General features: G+C 39.4%; 1 non-coding gene across 1 annotated transcript; it reads left to right on the plus strand.

Annotated features, from left to right (window-relative positions):
* Positions 1–18,099: 18,099 nt before the first annotated feature.
* LOC112798949 (small nucleolar RNA R71) lies at positions 18,100–18,207 on the plus strand. The gene has a single exon (XR_003200543.1). It is a non-coding gene; the product is annotated as a small nucleolar RNA R71 (small nucleolar RNA).
* The last annotated feature ends 796 nt before the right edge of the window (positions 18,208–19,003 follow it).

Below are 19,003 nucleotides of genomic sequence, written 5' to 3' on the forward strand. Positions count from 1 at the left end.
ACTGTTTCAAATTACGTGACTTGAGTTAAAATTATCCATTAAAATCGTCTATCTTTCATATTAATTGAAACATTTCCATTTGTAGAGTAACAACATGAGAAAGTTTTTAATCTATTCTATTATATAAAAATCGAATTTTTGCATTTAATGATAAAGCTGACGTGTGAAGGTTGTGGTAGGCTTAGAGAAGGGGGGTTAAATCTATGACTTCCTTTTAAGTTGCTGTTATGACCCTTTTTAAACAAAATTACAATTCTGATTCTGTTTGAACTCAACAGCAGAAATTTATGAGCAATTTATTTTTGTCTCATGAATATCAGAAAACAGAACATAGCAGAGAAAAAAGCTAACACCAGCATGTATTCTGGTTCGGTTGCCTTGTGCTATGCAACCTACATCCAGTCTCCTCCACAACTGTGGAAGAATTTTCACTATAGTTAACAGTATTACATACACCAATTTCACTGGATTGACACAATCCTTTCACACTCAAGTTCTAACCTAACTTGACATTGGCTATGCTAATACCTAACTATTCACTCTTAGTGCTAACCCAAATAAGAAAGGGATACCTCACAGGTACAAGATACAAGATACAAGACATAGACATACCTAAAGAAATCTGAAAATAACTCTAGGCTTTTCTCTCAAGTGTTTCACTCAGCCTTTTTCCACTCATGGCTTTTACTTGAGCTTTCTCATAATGTCTTTTCTCACAAGAAATTAAAGAAAGATAAACATAGAAAAGTACATTACAATCTGTAAAACATGAAGGAGATTGACTTCATCAACAGCCTATGTGCTATGCGAAAAACCAGATTAGCAAGCCTCTGATTCAGTTCTTCATACTGGCGGAATGCACCTTTGATTAGGTTACACTGTCCAGTTAGTTGAACTTCTTCAAAGACTTCTTCTCAGAACAAAACCTCAACACTCTGGTTATCTCTCCTTGGTTTCTGAATGAACAGCAAACCTCTTTTATTTCCTTGCATGTTGCTGTGTTCTTCTTCCAAGGTCAATACCTTGAGCCTTGAGCTTCACCAACCCACAGATTCACTTTTTCTTATTAAACCTTAGATTAGAAACTTTGCTTCTGACTTCTTCATCTTGACCGAAATCAGCAACCACAAAGGTCTTCCAATGGTCAACTTAATCTGAACCCTTGAAAACCAACTTGGTCTCCAAGACAAGTTTGAGACCGTGGATATATAGCAGAGAAGAACAGAAAACAACTTTCCTTTGTATCCCATTTCGGACAGAGCAGAGAGTTGGGAAGAAGAGAAGAAGATCTGATGCATGCAAGAGGAAATGAGTTACCTTTAACCTAAGCTTGATTTGGTTTGGATTTTCTGATTAGACTTCTGTGTTTCAAGCTTAATCCTTCTCTCTCTTGCTTCTTTGGTGACTAGCTTAGGGAAGAAGCTCTTTCTCTCTTTCTCACTTTTCTGATTTTCTGATTTGACTGAGACAGAGAAGAAAGGAATGTTGATTTGGTGAAAGCAAGAGAGAGGGAATTGAAATTCAATTCGGGCTTGGATCGGGTTCTACAAAAGTTCAGCCCGTTGGTGCCTTGCCTTTGCTTCTTTGAAGAATTTAGCTTGAGATGAATGGCTTGGGCTTGTTTTTATTTTCACTTACCATTCAGCCCATTAGCAGATATCTTTTGTTTGATGTTGGGCTACTGCAACACTTGTTTTTGGCCTGCATCACTTATAAAAAATAATCAAAACTAATTTGATGATTAGCCCACTAATCAAATGTTTGTCATCATTAATTTTATTAATTAATTTCTTAACTCAACAATCTCCCCCTTGATGACAAACATAATCAACCAATGATCAAAAGGAATTAAATTTTTAGTAAAGTTAGAAAACTTCCCTTTGATGTTACTTGCTTTAGTGTTGCTCCCCCTTTCCTTTTCAAGATTAGCTCCCCCTGGATTTATGCTTTCCTCTTTATTCCTATTTTACATTGTACTTAAAGAGAACATAATAGAGAGTTGTACACCATTATCTTGTTAAAGGGATATCAAGCAAACAAAACTATATAATCAGCCCAACAACAAGCTAATATCAGCAGCAAAAGGATTCAGCATGTGAAATCAAGTTTTAATGCAGCAATCAGACAAAAATCCCAAAAGAATTACTAGTAGCTGTAGCTGCCATCCTATTATCCTAGTGCTAGTACTCCCCCTTTTGTCATCAAGGGTGGATAATAAGTATGATCAACAAAAACATCAATATAAACACTGCAAGAAAAGCTAAGATCACAGTCCAAAATTCTAGCTAAACTAACAAAGGTGTAGCAGTATTTAGAGTTATTACAGTTATCCAAGATAAAAACAGTTCAAAAGTAGCAAAATGAACAGAATTGATGAGACAGAAAGTGAGCAACAGCAGCAGTTTTTATGAGACAAATCTTAGGCATCAGAACCATTCCCTTCCGAATCAGCTTTCTCTTCGACATCAGTGGCAGGGTCTTCATCCTTTTGAAGGTTATCAATGAAGGTCATGAACACAGCCACTCTATCCCGTGATTTCTTTAGGAAATTCTCATGCTTGCTAGCCAGCTTTCTTTGCTCTTTGCTTATAGCAATCAAGTGATTTGATTGAGAAACGAACTCCTGAACAATATCTTTTACCACATTCAGCAAAGCAGATTTCTTCCCAGTAGAGATGGATGTACCCTCAGTGGAGAGAGAAGGAGAATCCTCAGGAACAAAGTCATCATCTTCATCATCTAAGACCACCCTTTCAAATCGAGTAGGTCCTTTGTTCTATTTCACTGAACCACCCCCTTTTAGGTATGAATGTTTATTTTCATATTCCTCATTGGTCAATTCAACACCAAAATACTCAAATATGCAAGTTAGAAACATGCCATAAGGAAGTGCTTTGTCCTTTTCACTCCTAACAGAGTCAAACATATATCTAACCATCAAGTATGCAAATGAAATTTCAGTTTTGGTGAGAAGGGCATATAAAACAAGAGTATCAGTGTAGGAAACCCTTTGATATGAGCCACTTTGAGGCAGAATAATGTGGTTGACCATTCGGTGCAACTGAGCATGCACATATCCTAGGGCTTTGTGAGTAGGTGTAATACCATCAATTAAAGAAACATGTTCACAAATGTGAGCCAATGCATCATGATAAGAAATTCCAACTCCTTCATCCCACTTAACCGAAGTGTAAGCACAAGGCCCAACATCAGTATACTTCAAAGTATCAGTGATAGTTTCATTGTTTAAAACTATGTCTCGGCCCTTTACATATGAATGAGTAGTGCCTTCATGATAAGTCATGTTTACATAAAATTCTTTAACCAATAAGGGATAAACAGGCTTTTTGATGTCAAAAAGATGATTCCAGTCCAGAAAAATCAAGTTATCAACAAATGGAAAACCTTTTCTTTTCAAAGATGGCAAATCAGCAAGAAAAGATGGACACATGGTACGATACTGAATAACTCCCTCATAAAAATCATTATTCATGGCAGATTTGAATCTATAGGGGTTATAGTTCGAATGAGAGGTCAAAAAGTGAGCCTTGTGATCAAAAGGTCCAATGTCTGGTTCTTTAACATTTTTGAGAGGGACTCGAGTGTTACTTCATTGAGAGCGCACAGGAACCGACCTGGATTTGGGTTGTGTTGGTTCGGGAACAGGTTCTTCAGCCGCCGGACGTTTGCCCTTGGAGTAGCTAGGCTTTGCAGAACCAGGTGGCTTGGAAGGTGTGGCCTTCAGTGGTCGCGTCGGCTTGGCAGTGGCAAGGTACCTTGGTGTGGTCTTGGTTCGTGCCATGGGAGTAGTGCGAGGAGGAGAGGTAGGAGGAGAAGGAGATGGAGTAAAGGTCCGGTCTTGGGAGCGAGAGGAAGGCTTTATGGGAAGCTTGTACACTTTTTCACGAAGAGGCCTTTTAGCAATGGTTTTCTTTCTCATTTGGTTGGTTTCAGTCTTTTGAGGGAAGATAAGCAGTAAAGTGAGTGGGAAGAAACCGAAGAGTTGGAAGAGAAGTTATGGAGGGAAGAGAGGGAGTGTTGGTAACCGTACCCAAAAGAAAGTTTCTCAAACCATGCAACTGCATCATCTATTGAAAAGACTTGAAAAGACATGACCTCATTCAAGAAAGATTTTATTTGATTTTTAAAATAAAACAGGAAATTAATTTTAAATTTTGAAAGACAACAAAAATAAACTGAAACCTCTTTTTTTTGTTGGACCAAAACGAAAAAATTAAATTAGCTCGAAAACCTTTTGGGCTACAAAACAAAAAAAAACTTTAAAGAAAACTTAAACACACAAGTCATCAAAAAATCTAGCAAACAAAATGTAACATTCATATTGGGCCCAGATGTGGTTTGAATTAAGGAAACACATAGGACTACCCAGATCTGACTTGAGGTTGGCCCAGATTGATTTTTCACTTGCAACAAATCCAAACTGCGCTGATTGAAGGGAACGTTCATTATCCGCCCAGAATTGTCTCATACTTGTTTATGAAACAAAATGCTCCAGCAAATACATTAGCAATTATCGAACAAGGAATCATAACTCAAAATTCCTAGACTGGTCCTAAGCATGCAGAATCTGTCCTCAGCTAATGGTTTTGTGAAAATATCTGCTAATTGCTCCTCTGATTTAACAAATTGAATACTAATATCCCCTTTTTGGACATGTTCTCTTATTGAGTGAAATTTCACTTCAATATGCTTAGTCCCAGAGTGCAAAACTGGATTTTTAGAAATATTAATGGCACTCATATTATCACACATCAAGGGAATATTTTCAGCATTTAATTTGTAATCGGCAAGCTGTGTTTTTAACCATAAAAGCTGAGAACAACAAGAAGAAGCAGCAATATACTCAGCCTCAGCAATGGATAAGGCCACTTTTGGTTGCTTTTTACTTGACCAAACATTCAATGACTTTCCAAGGAAGCAACATAGGCCTGAAGTACTCCTTCTATCAACTCTATCACCGGCAAAATCTGCATCACAATAACCAACTACAGAAAAATCATCAATCTTAGGATACCAAAGACCGAAATTGGATGTGCCATGAACATATCTAATGATCCTCTTAACTGCAGAAAGATGTGACTCTTTTGGTTTGGATTGAAACCTTGAACACAATCCAACACTTTGCACAACATCGGGTCTAGAGGAAGTTAAGTACATAAGAGAACCAATCATTCCTCTATACCTAGTCTCATCTACATCTTTCTCATTTTCTCCCTTATCTAATTTTGAATTAGGGTGCATGGGAGTTCCCATAGGTATGGCATTTTCCATACCAAATTTCTTAACTAATTCCTTGGCATACTTTTCTTGATGAATGAAAATACCTTTTTCAGTTTGTTTAATTTGCAGCTCAAGGAAAAAATTAAGTTCCCCCATCATACTCATGTCAAATTCACTTGTCATGAGTTTTCCAAATTCAGAACAAAGGGATTCATTGGCTGATCCAAAAATAATGTCATCAACATATATTTGAACTAAAATGAAGGAATCATTAGAATTCTTGATAAATAGAGTTATGTCAGTGGTGCCTCTTTGAAAACCATTTTTCAAAAGAAAAGAGCTAAGTCTCTCATATCAAGCTCTAGGAGCTTGTCTTAAACCATAGAGAGCTTTAGATAATTTGAAAACATGATTAGAATGCTCTTTATTTTCAAAACCAGGAGGCTGCTCCACATACACTTCTCTATCTATCACACCATTCAAAAATGCACATTTCAGATCCATTTGATATAATTTAAAACCACAAAATGCAGTATAAGCTAAGAGAAGTCTTATGGCTTCCATTCGGGCAATAGGGGCAAAGGATTCATCAAAGTCTATTCCTTCTTCTTGGTCATATCCTTGTGCCACTAGCCTTGCCTTATTTCTTGCAATGCTACCATCTTCTCCCAACTTGTTCCGAAATATCCACTTGGTGCCGGTCACTTTCTTTCCACTTAGCCTTGGAACCAAAGTCCATACTTGGTTTTTTTCAAACTCAAGAAGCTCATCCTCCATAGCTTTACCCCAAGAAGGGTCACTAAGGATTTCCTTGACATTTTAAGACTCTATTTGTGAAAGAAAGGCAATGTTTGATCCTTCATTTGCCTTTCTAGTGGAAGACCGTGTTTGCACTCCATAAGAAACATCCCTAATGACAAATTCCTCAGGATAATTCTTTAAGAATCTCCATTCACGAGGTCTGGTGGATTTGGAGGCAGATTTAGATACCAAGGGATTTTGGGTGCTGCTGGCTTCAGGATTTCCTTCAAATTCATGAGACAAAATGGAATTGTCTCTTGAATTTTTAGCAGTTGCAGTTTCTGGTTCAGCTTGACTAGAATTTTCTTTGTCATGATTCTGAGTAGTTTCATCTTCCTTTTGAGCTTGATTTCCTGCATCACAATCTTCCAAAATGCTTTGTACCAAGTTAGTATCACAAAATGTAACATGTATGGACTCTTCAATAATCCTAGCATCTTGATGATAAACCCTATATGCTTTACTAGTTGTGGAATATCCTACAAACAAACACTCATACGCCTTTGGATCAAATTTACCCAAATTATCCTTGTTATTTAAAACAAAACATTTGCATCCAAAGATGTGCAAGTAATCTAAGTTTGGTGGGTAGCCTTTCCAAAGTTCATAAGGGGTTTTTTTCAAAAATTTCCTTATGATTTTTCTATTCAAAATGTGGCAAGCCGTGTTAACCGCTTCAGCCCAAAGGAATTTTGGAACATTACTCTCACAAAGCATAGCTCTTGTCATTTCTTGTATGCTTCTATTTCTTCTTTCCACAACACCATTTTGTTGTGGTGTTCTTGGACAAGAGAAGTTGTGAGATATTCTAAATTCCTCACAAAAGGATTCAAACAAATTATTTTCGAATTCAGTTCCATGATCGCTTCTTATAGAAGAGAATTTTAAATCCTTTTCATTTTAAATTTTCTTGCAAAAAGGTTCAAAGGCCGAAAAGGCTTCATTTTTGTGTGCAAGAAATAAAACCCAACCAAACCTAGTAGTCATCCACAATTACTAAACCATAATGTTTACTACCTAGGCTTTGAGTCCTTGTTGGACCAAATAAATCAATGTGTAGCAACTCAGGTGGTCTTTTAGTGGAGATGTCTTCCTTTGGTTTAAAAGAACTTTTTGTTTGTTTTCCCATTTGGCAAGTATCACAAGTGATATCTTTGTCAAACTTTATCAAAGGAAGACCTCTTACTAATTTTTTCTTTACAAGATTGTTTATTTGAAACATACTTGCATGGCCCAATCTCTTGTGCCATAACCACTTTTCAGATTCTTTAGAGTGAAGACAAGCTACATTTTGATCCTTTAGTTCATCAAGAGTAATTCCATACATATTATTAAAATGCTTGGCAACAAACATCACTTTATTTGTCTTTTCATTAACAATACAGCATTCAAATCTTTTGAAAGTCACTAAATATCCTAAATCACACAGCTGACTTATACTCAAAAGATTGTGCTTCAAACCACATACCAAAAGTACATCATCAATGAAAGTAGATTGCTCATTACCTACTTTTCCAACAGCAATGATTTTACCTTTACCATCATCTCCAAAGGTCACAAAACTTCCATCATACTTATTTAGTTTGATGAAGTAGGTTGACCTTCCAGTCATGTGCCTTGAACATCCACTATCCATGTACCACATGTCCTTTTTGTTCTTGGATGCTAGGAAAATATGCATGATGAGTTTCAAGTAGCCTTAGGTATCCAAATTAATTTGGATCCTTTGAAATTAATCCATCTTGGTTGCCCAAGTGCATCGAAATCACAAACAACATTGTAAACTTTGTTTCCTACAACTCTCTTTTCAATGAAACATTGTGCATATGAGTGACCAAATTTCTTGCAATTGACATAATAATTTTCTGATGTGTGTCGCTGAAATTAAGGTGAGTTATATTGCTTGAAATGATTAAAGTGTTAAAATTTTCTAGTTTTTGGAGGAGATGCATTTCTTTTGACAAACTGATTTTTATTGAAGTTATTCCTCTTTGAAAAAAGCATTTTCACCATAATTTCTTTGAACATTTTTACCTTTCGAATATGAGGTTTTGTTGTAAAATTGTGGTTTCTTGAAAATAGCCTCATTTTTCGAAATGTAACCCAAACCTGGCCGGTTTGAACTCGGATCAGATCTTGGTGAAGGCTCAATTTCACTTGTGTATACTTCATCAAATTTTTCTTCAAAAGTTGAAATATATCCAATACCCGATTTGTTTGGTATGGATTTGGTATTTGATGAAGAAGCCACAAATTTTATAGACGAAGTCTTGGAAACTTCATCTTCCTTGGCTATGTAGCCTAAACCAGATTTTTCAAACAATGGTCTTTGACTTGCAAGTAATTTGTCTAAGTTACTAGATCCTTGAGGAAATTTTGCTAAGTCACCATTCAGCCTTTTAATCATATCGTTTAATCTTTCATTTTCAGCAATTAACTCATGGGAAGGATCCACAATGTGCTTTCCTTTTAATTTTTCAAGTTCAGATTTTAGAAATCTGTTTTCTTCAATAATGTCCAAAGCACATTCAATTTCCTTCACTTTTTCTTTTAAAAAATCATTTTCAGCACTCAACACATCTCTTTCAGATCTGCATTCATTGTACTTGTCAAGCAGTTTTGAGGTGTTTAAAGTGAGATCATCAATAATAGCATGTAAGTCCTCAATGGTCAAATCATAATAATTTACCTCATCAAGATTGTTGTTTCCTGCCATGAAGCAGTCTTTGTCATCTCCTTCAGATTCTTCTTCTTCATTTGAGTCATTCTCAAGATCCTCCCAAGCTGCCATGAGTACTCTCTTCCTTTCCTTCTTTCCTTTATCCTCCTTTTTGAGCTTTGGACAGTTTAGCTTGAAGAGTCCAACCTCCTTGCAGTGATGGCACGTCACCTTGCTCAAGTCGATCTTGTGCTCCTTTGAACTTGAACCCTTGTATTTGCACTTGTTCTTCATCATCCTTCTAAATCTCCTAGCAAAAAACAAAAGCTCATCATCTGAAATACCATCACTAGACTCACTCTCTTTTGGTTCTATTTGTGACTTGAGGGCTATTCCCTTTTTCTTTGAGTCTGTGTTTGTGTGTGTGGCTTCATAGACAAGGAGTTTTCCTCTCAGCTCATCATAGGTTATGGAACTTATGTTGTTGCTCTCGGTTAGGATAGTGGCAGTGTTTTCCCATTCTTTTGTGAGGCTTCTAAGGAGTTTTCTCACCAAGGTTTATTCTGCATAGTTTGTGCCCATAGCATCAAGGTTGTTGATTATGATTGAAAATCCCTTTAACGCTTCATCAATGCTTTCTCCATCCTTCATGCTAAACATCTCGTACTCTTTTCGCAGTATATCAATCCTCATTTCTTTGACTTGTTTAGTGCCTTCGTGTGTAACCTGGAGTTTTTTCCAGATTTCTTTGGCTGTCTTGCATCTAGACAACTTCCGGTACTCTTCAAAGCTGATAGCACAGTGAAGAAGGTTGATTGCTTTAGCATTTAGCTCTATCTTCTTCTTATCATCTTCATTCCATTCAGTTTCTTCTTTTGGAGTCACCACTCCATCAGCACTTGTTTTTGTTGGGATCTTGGGACCGCTCACAACAATCTTTCATATGTTATTGTCAATGGATTGGATGAAGATCCTTATCCTTTCTTTCCAGTAGGAGTAGTTCATCCCATTGAAGAAAGGTGGCCGGTTGTTTGACTGGCCTTCAGTGAGGGTGTAGGCAACTGTGGTTGTGCCCAAGTTGTTCGCCATTGGATCTTTGCTCCAAGCGGTTAAGCTTGATTCTTGAGACCTTAGCTCCTGATACCAATTAAAGGTTGTGGTAGGCTTAGAGAAGGAGGGGGTTGAATCTATGCCTTCCTTTTAAGTTGCTGTTATGACCCTTTTTAAACAAAATTACAATTCTGATTCTGTTTGAACTCAGCAGCAGAAATTTGAGACAATTTATTTTTGTCTCAGGAATATCAGAAAACAGAACATAGCAGAGAAGAAAAAGCTAACACCAGCATGTATCCTGGTTCGGTTGCCTTGTGCTATGCAACCTACATCCAGTCTCCTCCACAACTGTGGAAGAATTTTCACATAGTTAACAGTATTACATACACCAATTTCACTGGATTGACGCAATCCTTTCAAACTCAAGTTCTAACCTAACTTGACATTGGCTATGCTAATACCTAACTATTCACTCTTAGTGCTAACCCAACTAAGAAAGGGATACCTGACATGCGAAATTGTGATCAATACTTTTCACAATTCAAATAATCCCCGGTAATGAACCCAGAAACTTGGTGTTCAATACCATGGCATAAACACAACTTCGCACAACTAACCAGCAAGTGTACTGGGTCGTCCAAGTAATAAACCTTACGCGAGTAAGGGTCGATCCCACAGAGATTGTTGGTATGAAGCAAGCTTTGGTCACCTTGTAAATCTTAGTCAGGCAAACTCAAATGGATATGGGTGATATACGAATAAAACATAAAGATAAAGATAGAGATACTTATGTAATTCATTGGTGGGAATTTCAGATAAGCGCATGAAGATGCTGTGTCCCTTCCGTCTCTCTGCTTTCCTAGTGTCTTCATCCAATCCTTCTTACTCCTTTCCATGGCAAGCTTATGCAAGGGTTTCACCATTGTCAGTGGCTACCTCCCATCCTCTCAGTGGAAATGTTCAACGCACCCTGTCACGGCACGGCTATCCATCTGTCGGTTCTCAATCAGGCCGGAATAGAATCCAGTGATTCTTTTGCGTCTGTCACTAACGCCCCGCCCTCAGGAGTTTGAAGCACGTCACAGTCATTCAATCATTGAATCCTACTCAGAATACCACAGACAAGGTTAGACCTTCCGGATTCTCTTGAATGCCGCCATCAGTTCTAGCCTATACCACGAAGACTCTGATCTCACGGAATGGCTGGCTCGGTTGTCAGGCGAGCGCTCGGTTGTCAGGCGATCAACCATGCATCGTGTATCAGGAATCCAAGTGATATTCACCCAATCTAAGGTAGAACGGAGGTGGTTGTCAGTCACACGTTCATAGGTGAGAATGATGATGAGTGTCACGGATCATCACATTCATCAAGTTGAAGAACAAGTGATATCTTAGAACAAGAACAAGCAGAATTGAATAGAAGAACACTAGTAATTGCATTAATACTCGAGGTACAGCAGAGCTCCACACCTTAATCTATGGTGTGTAGAAACTCCACCGTTGAAAATACATAAGAACAAGGTCTAGGCATGGCCGAATGGCCAGCCTCCCAAAGAGGGTTCAATCATAAAAACATAATCAAAAGCTCTACAATACAATAGTAAAAGGTCCTACTTATAGAGAACTAGTAGCCTAAGAATTACAAAGATGAGTAAATGACATAAAAATCCACTTCCGGGCCCACTTGGTGTGTGCTTGGGCTGAGCATTGAAGCATTTTCGTGTAGAGACTCTTCTTGGAGTTAAACGCCAGCTTTTATGCCAGTTTGGGCGTTTAACTCCCATTTTGGTGCCAGTTCCGGCGTTTAACGCTGGGAAATCTGAGGGTGACTTTGAACGCCGGTTTGGGCCATCAAATCTTAGGCAAAGTATAGACTATTATATATTGCTGGAAAGCCCAGGATGTCTACTTTCCAACGCCGTTGAGAGCGCGCCAATTGGGCTTCTGTAGCACCAGAAAATCTACTTCGAGTGCAGGGAGGTCAGAATCCAACAGCATCTGCAGTCCTTTTCAGTCTCTGAATCAGATTTTGCTCAGGTCCCTCAATTTCAGCCAGAAAATACCTGGTGCGCGAAATTGTGAACAATACTTTTCACAACTCTCATAATCCCCGGTAATGAACCCCAAAAACGTGGTGTTCAATACCATGGCATAAACACAACTTCGCACAACTAACCAGCAAGTGCATTGGGTCGTCCAAGTAATAAACCTTACGCGAGTAAGGGTCGATCCCACGGAGATTGTTGGTATGAAGCAAGCTATGGTCACCTTGTAAATCTTAGTCAGGCAAACTCAAATGGGTATGGTGATAAACGCATAAAACATAAAGGTAAAGATAGAAATACTTATGTAATTCATCGGTAGGAATTTCAGATAAGCGTATGAAGATGCCTTCCCTTCCGTCTCTCTGCTTTCCTACTGTCTTCATCCAATCTTTCTTACTCCTTTCCATGGCAAGCTTAAGCAAGGGTTTCACCGTTGTCAGTGGCTACCTCCCATCCTCTCAGTGGAAATGTTCAACGCACCCTGTCACGGCACGGCTATCCATCTGTCGGTTCTCGATCAGGCCGGAATAGAATCCAGTGATTCTTTTGCGTCTGTCACTAACGCCCCGCCCTCAGGAGTTTGAAGCACGTCACAGTCATTCAATCATTGAATCCTACTCAGAATACCACAGACAAGGTTAGACCTTCCGGATTCTCTTGAATGCCGCCATCAGTTCTAGCCTATACCACGAAGACTCTGATCTCACGGAATGGCTGGCTCGTTTGTCAGGCGAGCACTAGGTTGTCAGGCGATCAACCATGCATCGTGTATCAGGAATCCAAGAGATATTCACCCAATCGAAGGTAGAACGGAGGTGGTTGTCAGTCACACGTTCATAGGTGAGAATGATGATGAGTGTCACGGATCATCACATTCATCAAGTTGAAGAACAAGTGATATCTTAGAACAAGAACAAGCGGAATTGAATAGAAGAACAATAGTAATTGCATTAATCCTCGAGGTACAGCAGAGCTCCACACCTTAATCTATGGTGTGTAGAAACTCCACCGTTGAAAATACATAAGAACAAAAGTGATCATTGGCTTCGGCCCCAGAGAGGGAACCAGAAGAACCAAGATGAAAATACAACAGTAAAAGGTCCTACTTATAGAGAACTAGTAGCCTAAGGTTTACAGAAATGAGTAAATGACATAAAAATCCACTTCCGGGCCCACTTGGTGTGTGCTTGGGCTGAGCAATGAAGCATTTTCGTGTAGAGACTCTTCTTGGAGTTAAACGCCAGCTTTGGTACCAGTTTGGTCGTTTAACTCCCATTCTTGTGCCAGTTCCAGCGTTTAACGCTGGAATTCTTGAGGGTGACTTTGAACGCCGGTTTGGGCCATCAAATATTTGGAAAAGTATGGACTATCATATATTGCTGGAAAGCCCAGGATGTCTACTTTCCAACTCCATTGAGAGCGCGCCAATTGGGCTTCTGTAGCTCCAGAAAATCCACTTCGAGTGCAGGGAGGTCAGAATCCAACAGCATCTGCAGTCCTTTTCAGTCTCTGAATCAGATTTTTACTCAGGTCCCTCAATTTCAGCCAGAAAATACCTGAAATCACAGAAAAACACACAAACTCATAGTAAAATCCAGAAAAGTGAATTTTAACTAAAAACTAATAAAAATATACTAAAAACTAACTAGATCATACTAAAAACAATGCCAAAAAGCGTACAAATTATCCGCTCATCACAACACCAAACTTATATTGTTGCTTGTCCTCAAGCAACTGAAAATCAAATAAGATAAAAAGAAGAGAATATGCAATGAATTCCAAAAACATCTATGAAGATCAGTATTAATTAGATGAGCGGGGCTTTTAGCTTTTTGCCTCTGAATAGTTTTGGCATCTCACTCTATCCTTTGAAATTCAGAATGATTGGCTTCTTTAGGAACTCAGAATCCAGATAGTGTCATTGATTCTCCTAGTTAAGTATGATGATTCTTGAACATAGCTACTTATTGAGTCTTGGCTGTGACCCAAAGCACTCTGTCTTCCAGTATTACCACCGGATACATACATGCCACAGACACATAATTGGGTGAACCTTTTCAGATTATGACTCAGCTTTGCTAGAGTCCCCAATTAGAGGTGTCCAGGGTTCTTAAGCACACTCTTTTTGCCTTGGATCACAACTTTATTTCTTTCTTTTTCTTTCTTTTTCTCTCTTTTTTTTTTCGTTTTCTCTTTTTTTTTCGTTTTTTTTTGAATCACTACTTTTTCTTGCTTCAAGAATCATTTCAATGATTTTTCAGATCCTCAGTAACATGTCTCCTTTTTCATCATTCTTTCAAGAGCCAACATTCATGAACCACAAATTCAAAAGACATATGCACTGTTTAAGCATACATTCAGAAAACAAAAGTATTGCCACCACATCAAAATAATTAAACTGTTATAAAATTCAAAATTCATGCAATTCTTCTTTTTTTTCAATTAAGAACATTTTTTTAAGAGAGGTGATGGATTCATAGGACATTCATAACTTTAAGGCATAGACACTATGACACTAATGATCACAAGACACAAACATAGATAAACATAAGCACTAAAATTCGAAAAACAGAAAATAAAGAACAAGGAAATCAAAGAACGGGTCCACCTTAGTGATGGCGGTTTGTTCTTCTTCTTGAAGATCCTATGGAGTGCTTGAGCTCCTCAATGTCTCTTCCTTGTCTTTGTTGCTCCTCTCTCATGATTCTTTGATCTTCTCTAATTTCATGGAGGATGATGGAGTGTTCTTGGTGCTCCACCCTTAGTTGTCCCATGTTGGAACTCAGTTCTCCTAGGGAGGTGTTTAGTTGCTCCCAATAGTTTTGTGGAGGAAAGTGCATCCCTTGAGGAATCTCAGGGATCTCATGATGAGTGGGATCTCTTGTGTGCTCCATCCTCTTCTTAGTGATGGGCTTGTCCTCATCAATGGGGATGTCTCCCTCTATGTCAACTCCAACCGAATAACAGAGGTGACAAATGAGATGAGGAAAGGCTAACCTTGCCAAGGTAGAGGACTTGTCTGCCACCTTATAAAGTTCTTGGGATATAACCTCATGAACCTCTATTTCTTCTCCAATCATGATGCTATGGATCATGATAGCCCGGTCTATGGTAACTTCGGACCGGTTGCTAGTGGGAATGATTGAGCGTTGTATAAACTCTAACCATCCTCTAGCCACGGGTTTGAGGTCATGCCTTCTCAATTGAACCGGCTTTCGTCTTGAATCTCTCTTCCATTGGGCGCCCTCTTCACATATAACTGTGAGGACTTGGTCCAACCTTTGATCAAAGTTGACCCTTCTAGTGTAAGGATGTTCATCTCCTTGCATCATAGGCAAGTTGAATGCCAACCTTACATTTTCCGGACTAAAATCCAAGTATTTCCCCCGAACCATAGTAAGATAATTCTTTGGATCCGGGTTCACACTTTGATCATGGTTCTTGGTGATCCATGCATTGGCATAGAACTCTTGAACCATTAAGATTCCGACTTGTTGAATGGGGTTGGTAAGAACTTCCCAACCTCTTCTTTGGATCTCATGTCGGATCTCTGGATATTCACTCTTTTTGAGTGAAAAAGGGACCTCGGGGATCACCTTCTTCAAGGCCACAACTTCATAGAAGTGGTCTTGATGCACCCTTGAGATGAATCTTTCCATCTCCCATGACTCGGAGGTGGAATCTTTTGCCTTCCCTTTCCTCTTTCTAGAGGTTTCTCCGGCCTTGGATGCCATAAATGGTTATGGAAAAACAAAAAGCAATGCTTTTACCACACCAAACTTAAAATGTTTGCTCGTCCTCGAGCAAAAGAAGAAAGAAGAGAGTAGAGGAAGAAGAAATGAGGAAGAAGGGAAAGGCTTTGTGTTCGGCCAAAGGGGGAGAAGTAGTGTTTAGGTTGTGTGAAAATGAAGGAGTGAAGGAGGGTTTATATAGGAGAGGGGGAAGGGTGATATTCGGCCAAGTGAGGGTGGGTTTGGGTGGGAAAGTGGTTTGAATTTGAATGGTGGGGTAGGTGGGGTTTTATGAAGGATGGATGTGAGTGGTGAAGAGAAAGATGGGTTTTGATAGGTGAAGGGTTTTTGGGGAAGAGGTGTTGAGGTGATTGGTGAATGGGTGAAGAAGAGAGAGAGAGGTAGGGTAGGTGGGGATCCTGTGGGGTCCACAGATCCTGAGGTGTCAAGGAAAAGTCATCCCTGCACCAAATGGCAAGCAAAATTGCGTTTTTAGCCATTTCTGGCGTTAAACGCTGGGCTGGTGCCCATTTCTGGCGTTTAACGCCAGCTTCTTGCCCTTTTCTGGCGTTTAACGCCAGTCTGGTGCCCCTTTCTGGCGTTAAACGCCCAGAATGGTGCCAGACTGGGCGTTAAACGCCCATCTGCTAACCTTACTGGCGTTTAAACGCCAGTAGGTGCGTCCTCCAGGGTGTGCTGTTTTTCTTCCTGTTTTTCATTCTGTTTTTGCTTTTTTCATTGATTTTGTGACTTCTCATGATCATCAACCTACAAAAGAACATAAAATAACAAAGGAAAATAGATAAAATATAACATTGGGTTGCCTCCCAACAAGCGCTTCTTTAATGTCAGTAGCTTGACAGAGGGCTCTCATGGAGCCTCACAGATGCTCAGAGCCATGTTGGAACCTCCCAACACCAAACTTAGAGTTTGAATGTGGGGGTTCAACACCAAACTTAGAGTTTGGTTGTGGCCTCCCAACACCAAACTTAGAGTTTGACTGTGGGGGCTCTGTTTGGCTCTGTTTGGAGAGAAGCTCTTCATGCTTCCTCTCCATGGTGACAGAGGGATATCCTTGAGCCTTAAACACCAAGGATTCTTCATTCACTTGAATGATCAACTCTCCTCTATCAACATCAATCACAGCCTTTGCTGTGGCTAGGAAGGGTCTGCCAAGGATGATGGATTCATCCATGCACTTCCCAGTATCTAGGACTATGAAATCAGTAGGGATGTAATGGTCTTCAACTTTTACCAGAACATCCTCTACAAGTCCATAAGCTTGTTTTCTTGAATTGTCTGCCATCTCTAGTGAGATTTTTGCAGCTTGCACCTCAAAGATCCCTAGCTTCTCCATTACAGAGAGAGGCATGAGGTTTATACTTGACCCTAAGTCACACAAGGCCTTCTTGAAGGTCATGGTGCCTATGGTACAAGGTATTGAAAACTTCCCAGGGTCTTGTCTCTTTTGAGGTAATTTCTGCCTAGACAAGTCATCCAGTTCTTTGGTGAGCAAAGGAGGTTCATCCTCCCAAGTCTCATTTCTAAATAACTTTTCATTTAGCTTCATGATTGCTCCAAGGTATTTAGCAACTTGCTCTTCAGTGACATACTCATCCTCTTCGGAGGAAGAATACTCATCAAAGCTCGTGAATGGCAGAAGTAAGTCCAATGGAATCTCTATGGTCTCATTTTGAGCCTCAGATTCCCATGGTTCCTCATTGAAGAACTCATTGGAGGCCAGTGGACGTCCAGTGAGGCCTTCCTCAGTGGCGTTCACTGCCTCTTCTTCCTCCCAAAATTCGGCCATGTTGATGGCCTTGCACTCTCCTTTTGGATTTTCTTCTGTATTGCTTGGAAGAGTACTAGGAGGGAGTTCAGTAATTTTCTTGCTCAGCTGACCCACTTGTCCTTCCAAATTTCTGATGGAGGACCTTGTTTCAGTCATGAAACTTTGAGTGGTTTTGATCAGATCAGAGACCATGGTTGCTAAGTCAGAGGTATTCTGCTTAGAACTCTCTGTCTGTTGCTGAGAAGATGATGGAGAAGGCTTGCTATTGCTAAACCTATTTCTTCCACCATTATTATTGTTGAAACCTTGTTGAGGTCTCTGTTGATCCTTCCATGAGAAATTTGGATGATTTCTCCATGAAGGATTATAGGTGTTTCCATAGGGTTCTCCCATGTAATTCACCTCTTCCATTGAATGGTTCTCAGGATCGTAAGCTTCTTCCTCAGATGAAGCTTCCTTAGTACTGCTTGGTGCATTTTGCATTCCAGACAGACTTTGAGAAATCATATTGACTTGTTGAGTCAATATTTTGTTCTGAGCCAATATGGCATTCAGAGTGTCAATCTCAAGAACTCCTTTCTTCTGACTAGTCCCATTGTTCACAGGATTCCTTTCAGAAGTGTACATGAATTGGTTATTTGCAATCGTTTCAATTAGTTCTTGAGCTTCTGTAGGCGTCTTCTTCAGATGAAGAGATCCTCCAGCAGAGCTATCCAAAGACATCTTGGATAGTTCAGAGAGACCATCATAGAAAATACCTATGATGCTCCATTCAGAAAGCATGTCAGAAGGACACTTTCTGATTAATTGTTTGTATCTTTCCCAAGCTTCATAGAGGGATTCTCCTTCCTTCTGTCTGAAGGTTTGGACTTCCACTCTAAGCTTACTCAATTTTTGAGGTGGAAAGAACTTTGCCAAGAAGGCATTGACTAGCTTTTCCCAAGAGTCCAGGCTTTCTTTAGGTTGAGAGTCCAACCATGTCCTAGCTCTGTCTCTTACAGCAAAAGGGAATAGCATAAGTCTGTAGACCTCAAGGTCAACCCCATTAGTCTTGACAGTGTCACAGATTTGCAAGAATTCAGCTAAGAACTGATGAGGATCTTCCAATGGAAGTCCATGGAACTTGCAATTCTGTTGCATTAGAGAAACTAATTGAGGCTTAAGCTCAAAGTTGTTTGCTCCAATGGCAGGGATAGAGATGCTTCTCCCATAGAAGTCGGGAGTAGGTGCAATAAAGTCACCCAGCACCTTCCTTGCATTGTTGTTGTTTTCGGCTGCCATGTGTTCTTCTTCTTTGAAGAATTCAGTTAGGTCCTCTACAGAGAGTTGTGCTTTGGCTTCTCTTAGCTTTCTCTTCAAGGTCCTTTCAGGTTCAGGGTCAGCCTCAACAAGAATGCTTTTGTCTTTGTTCCTACTCATAAGAAAGAGAAGGGAACAAGAAAATGTGGAATCCTCTATGTCACAGTATATAGATTCCTTTAGGTGTCAGAGGAAAGAAAAGTAGAAGACAGAAGTAGAAAATTCGAACTTATCAAAAAAGATGGAGTTCAAATTTTGTATTAAGGAATAGTGTTAGTCCATAAATAGAAGGATGTGAGAAGAAGGGAAGTAATTTTCGAATATTAAGTAAAAGATTTTGAAAACATTTTTGAAAAATACTAATTGATTTTCGAAAATGAAA

The sequence above is a fragment of the Arachis hypogaea genome, chromosome 4 (genome assembly GCF_003086295.3).
Source record: "Arachis hypogaea cultivar Tifrunner chromosome 4, arahy.Tifrunner.gnm2.J5K5, whole genome shotgun sequence".
NCBI lineage: Eukaryota > Viridiplantae > Streptophyta > Magnoliopsida > Fabales > Fabaceae > Arachis > Arachis hypogaea.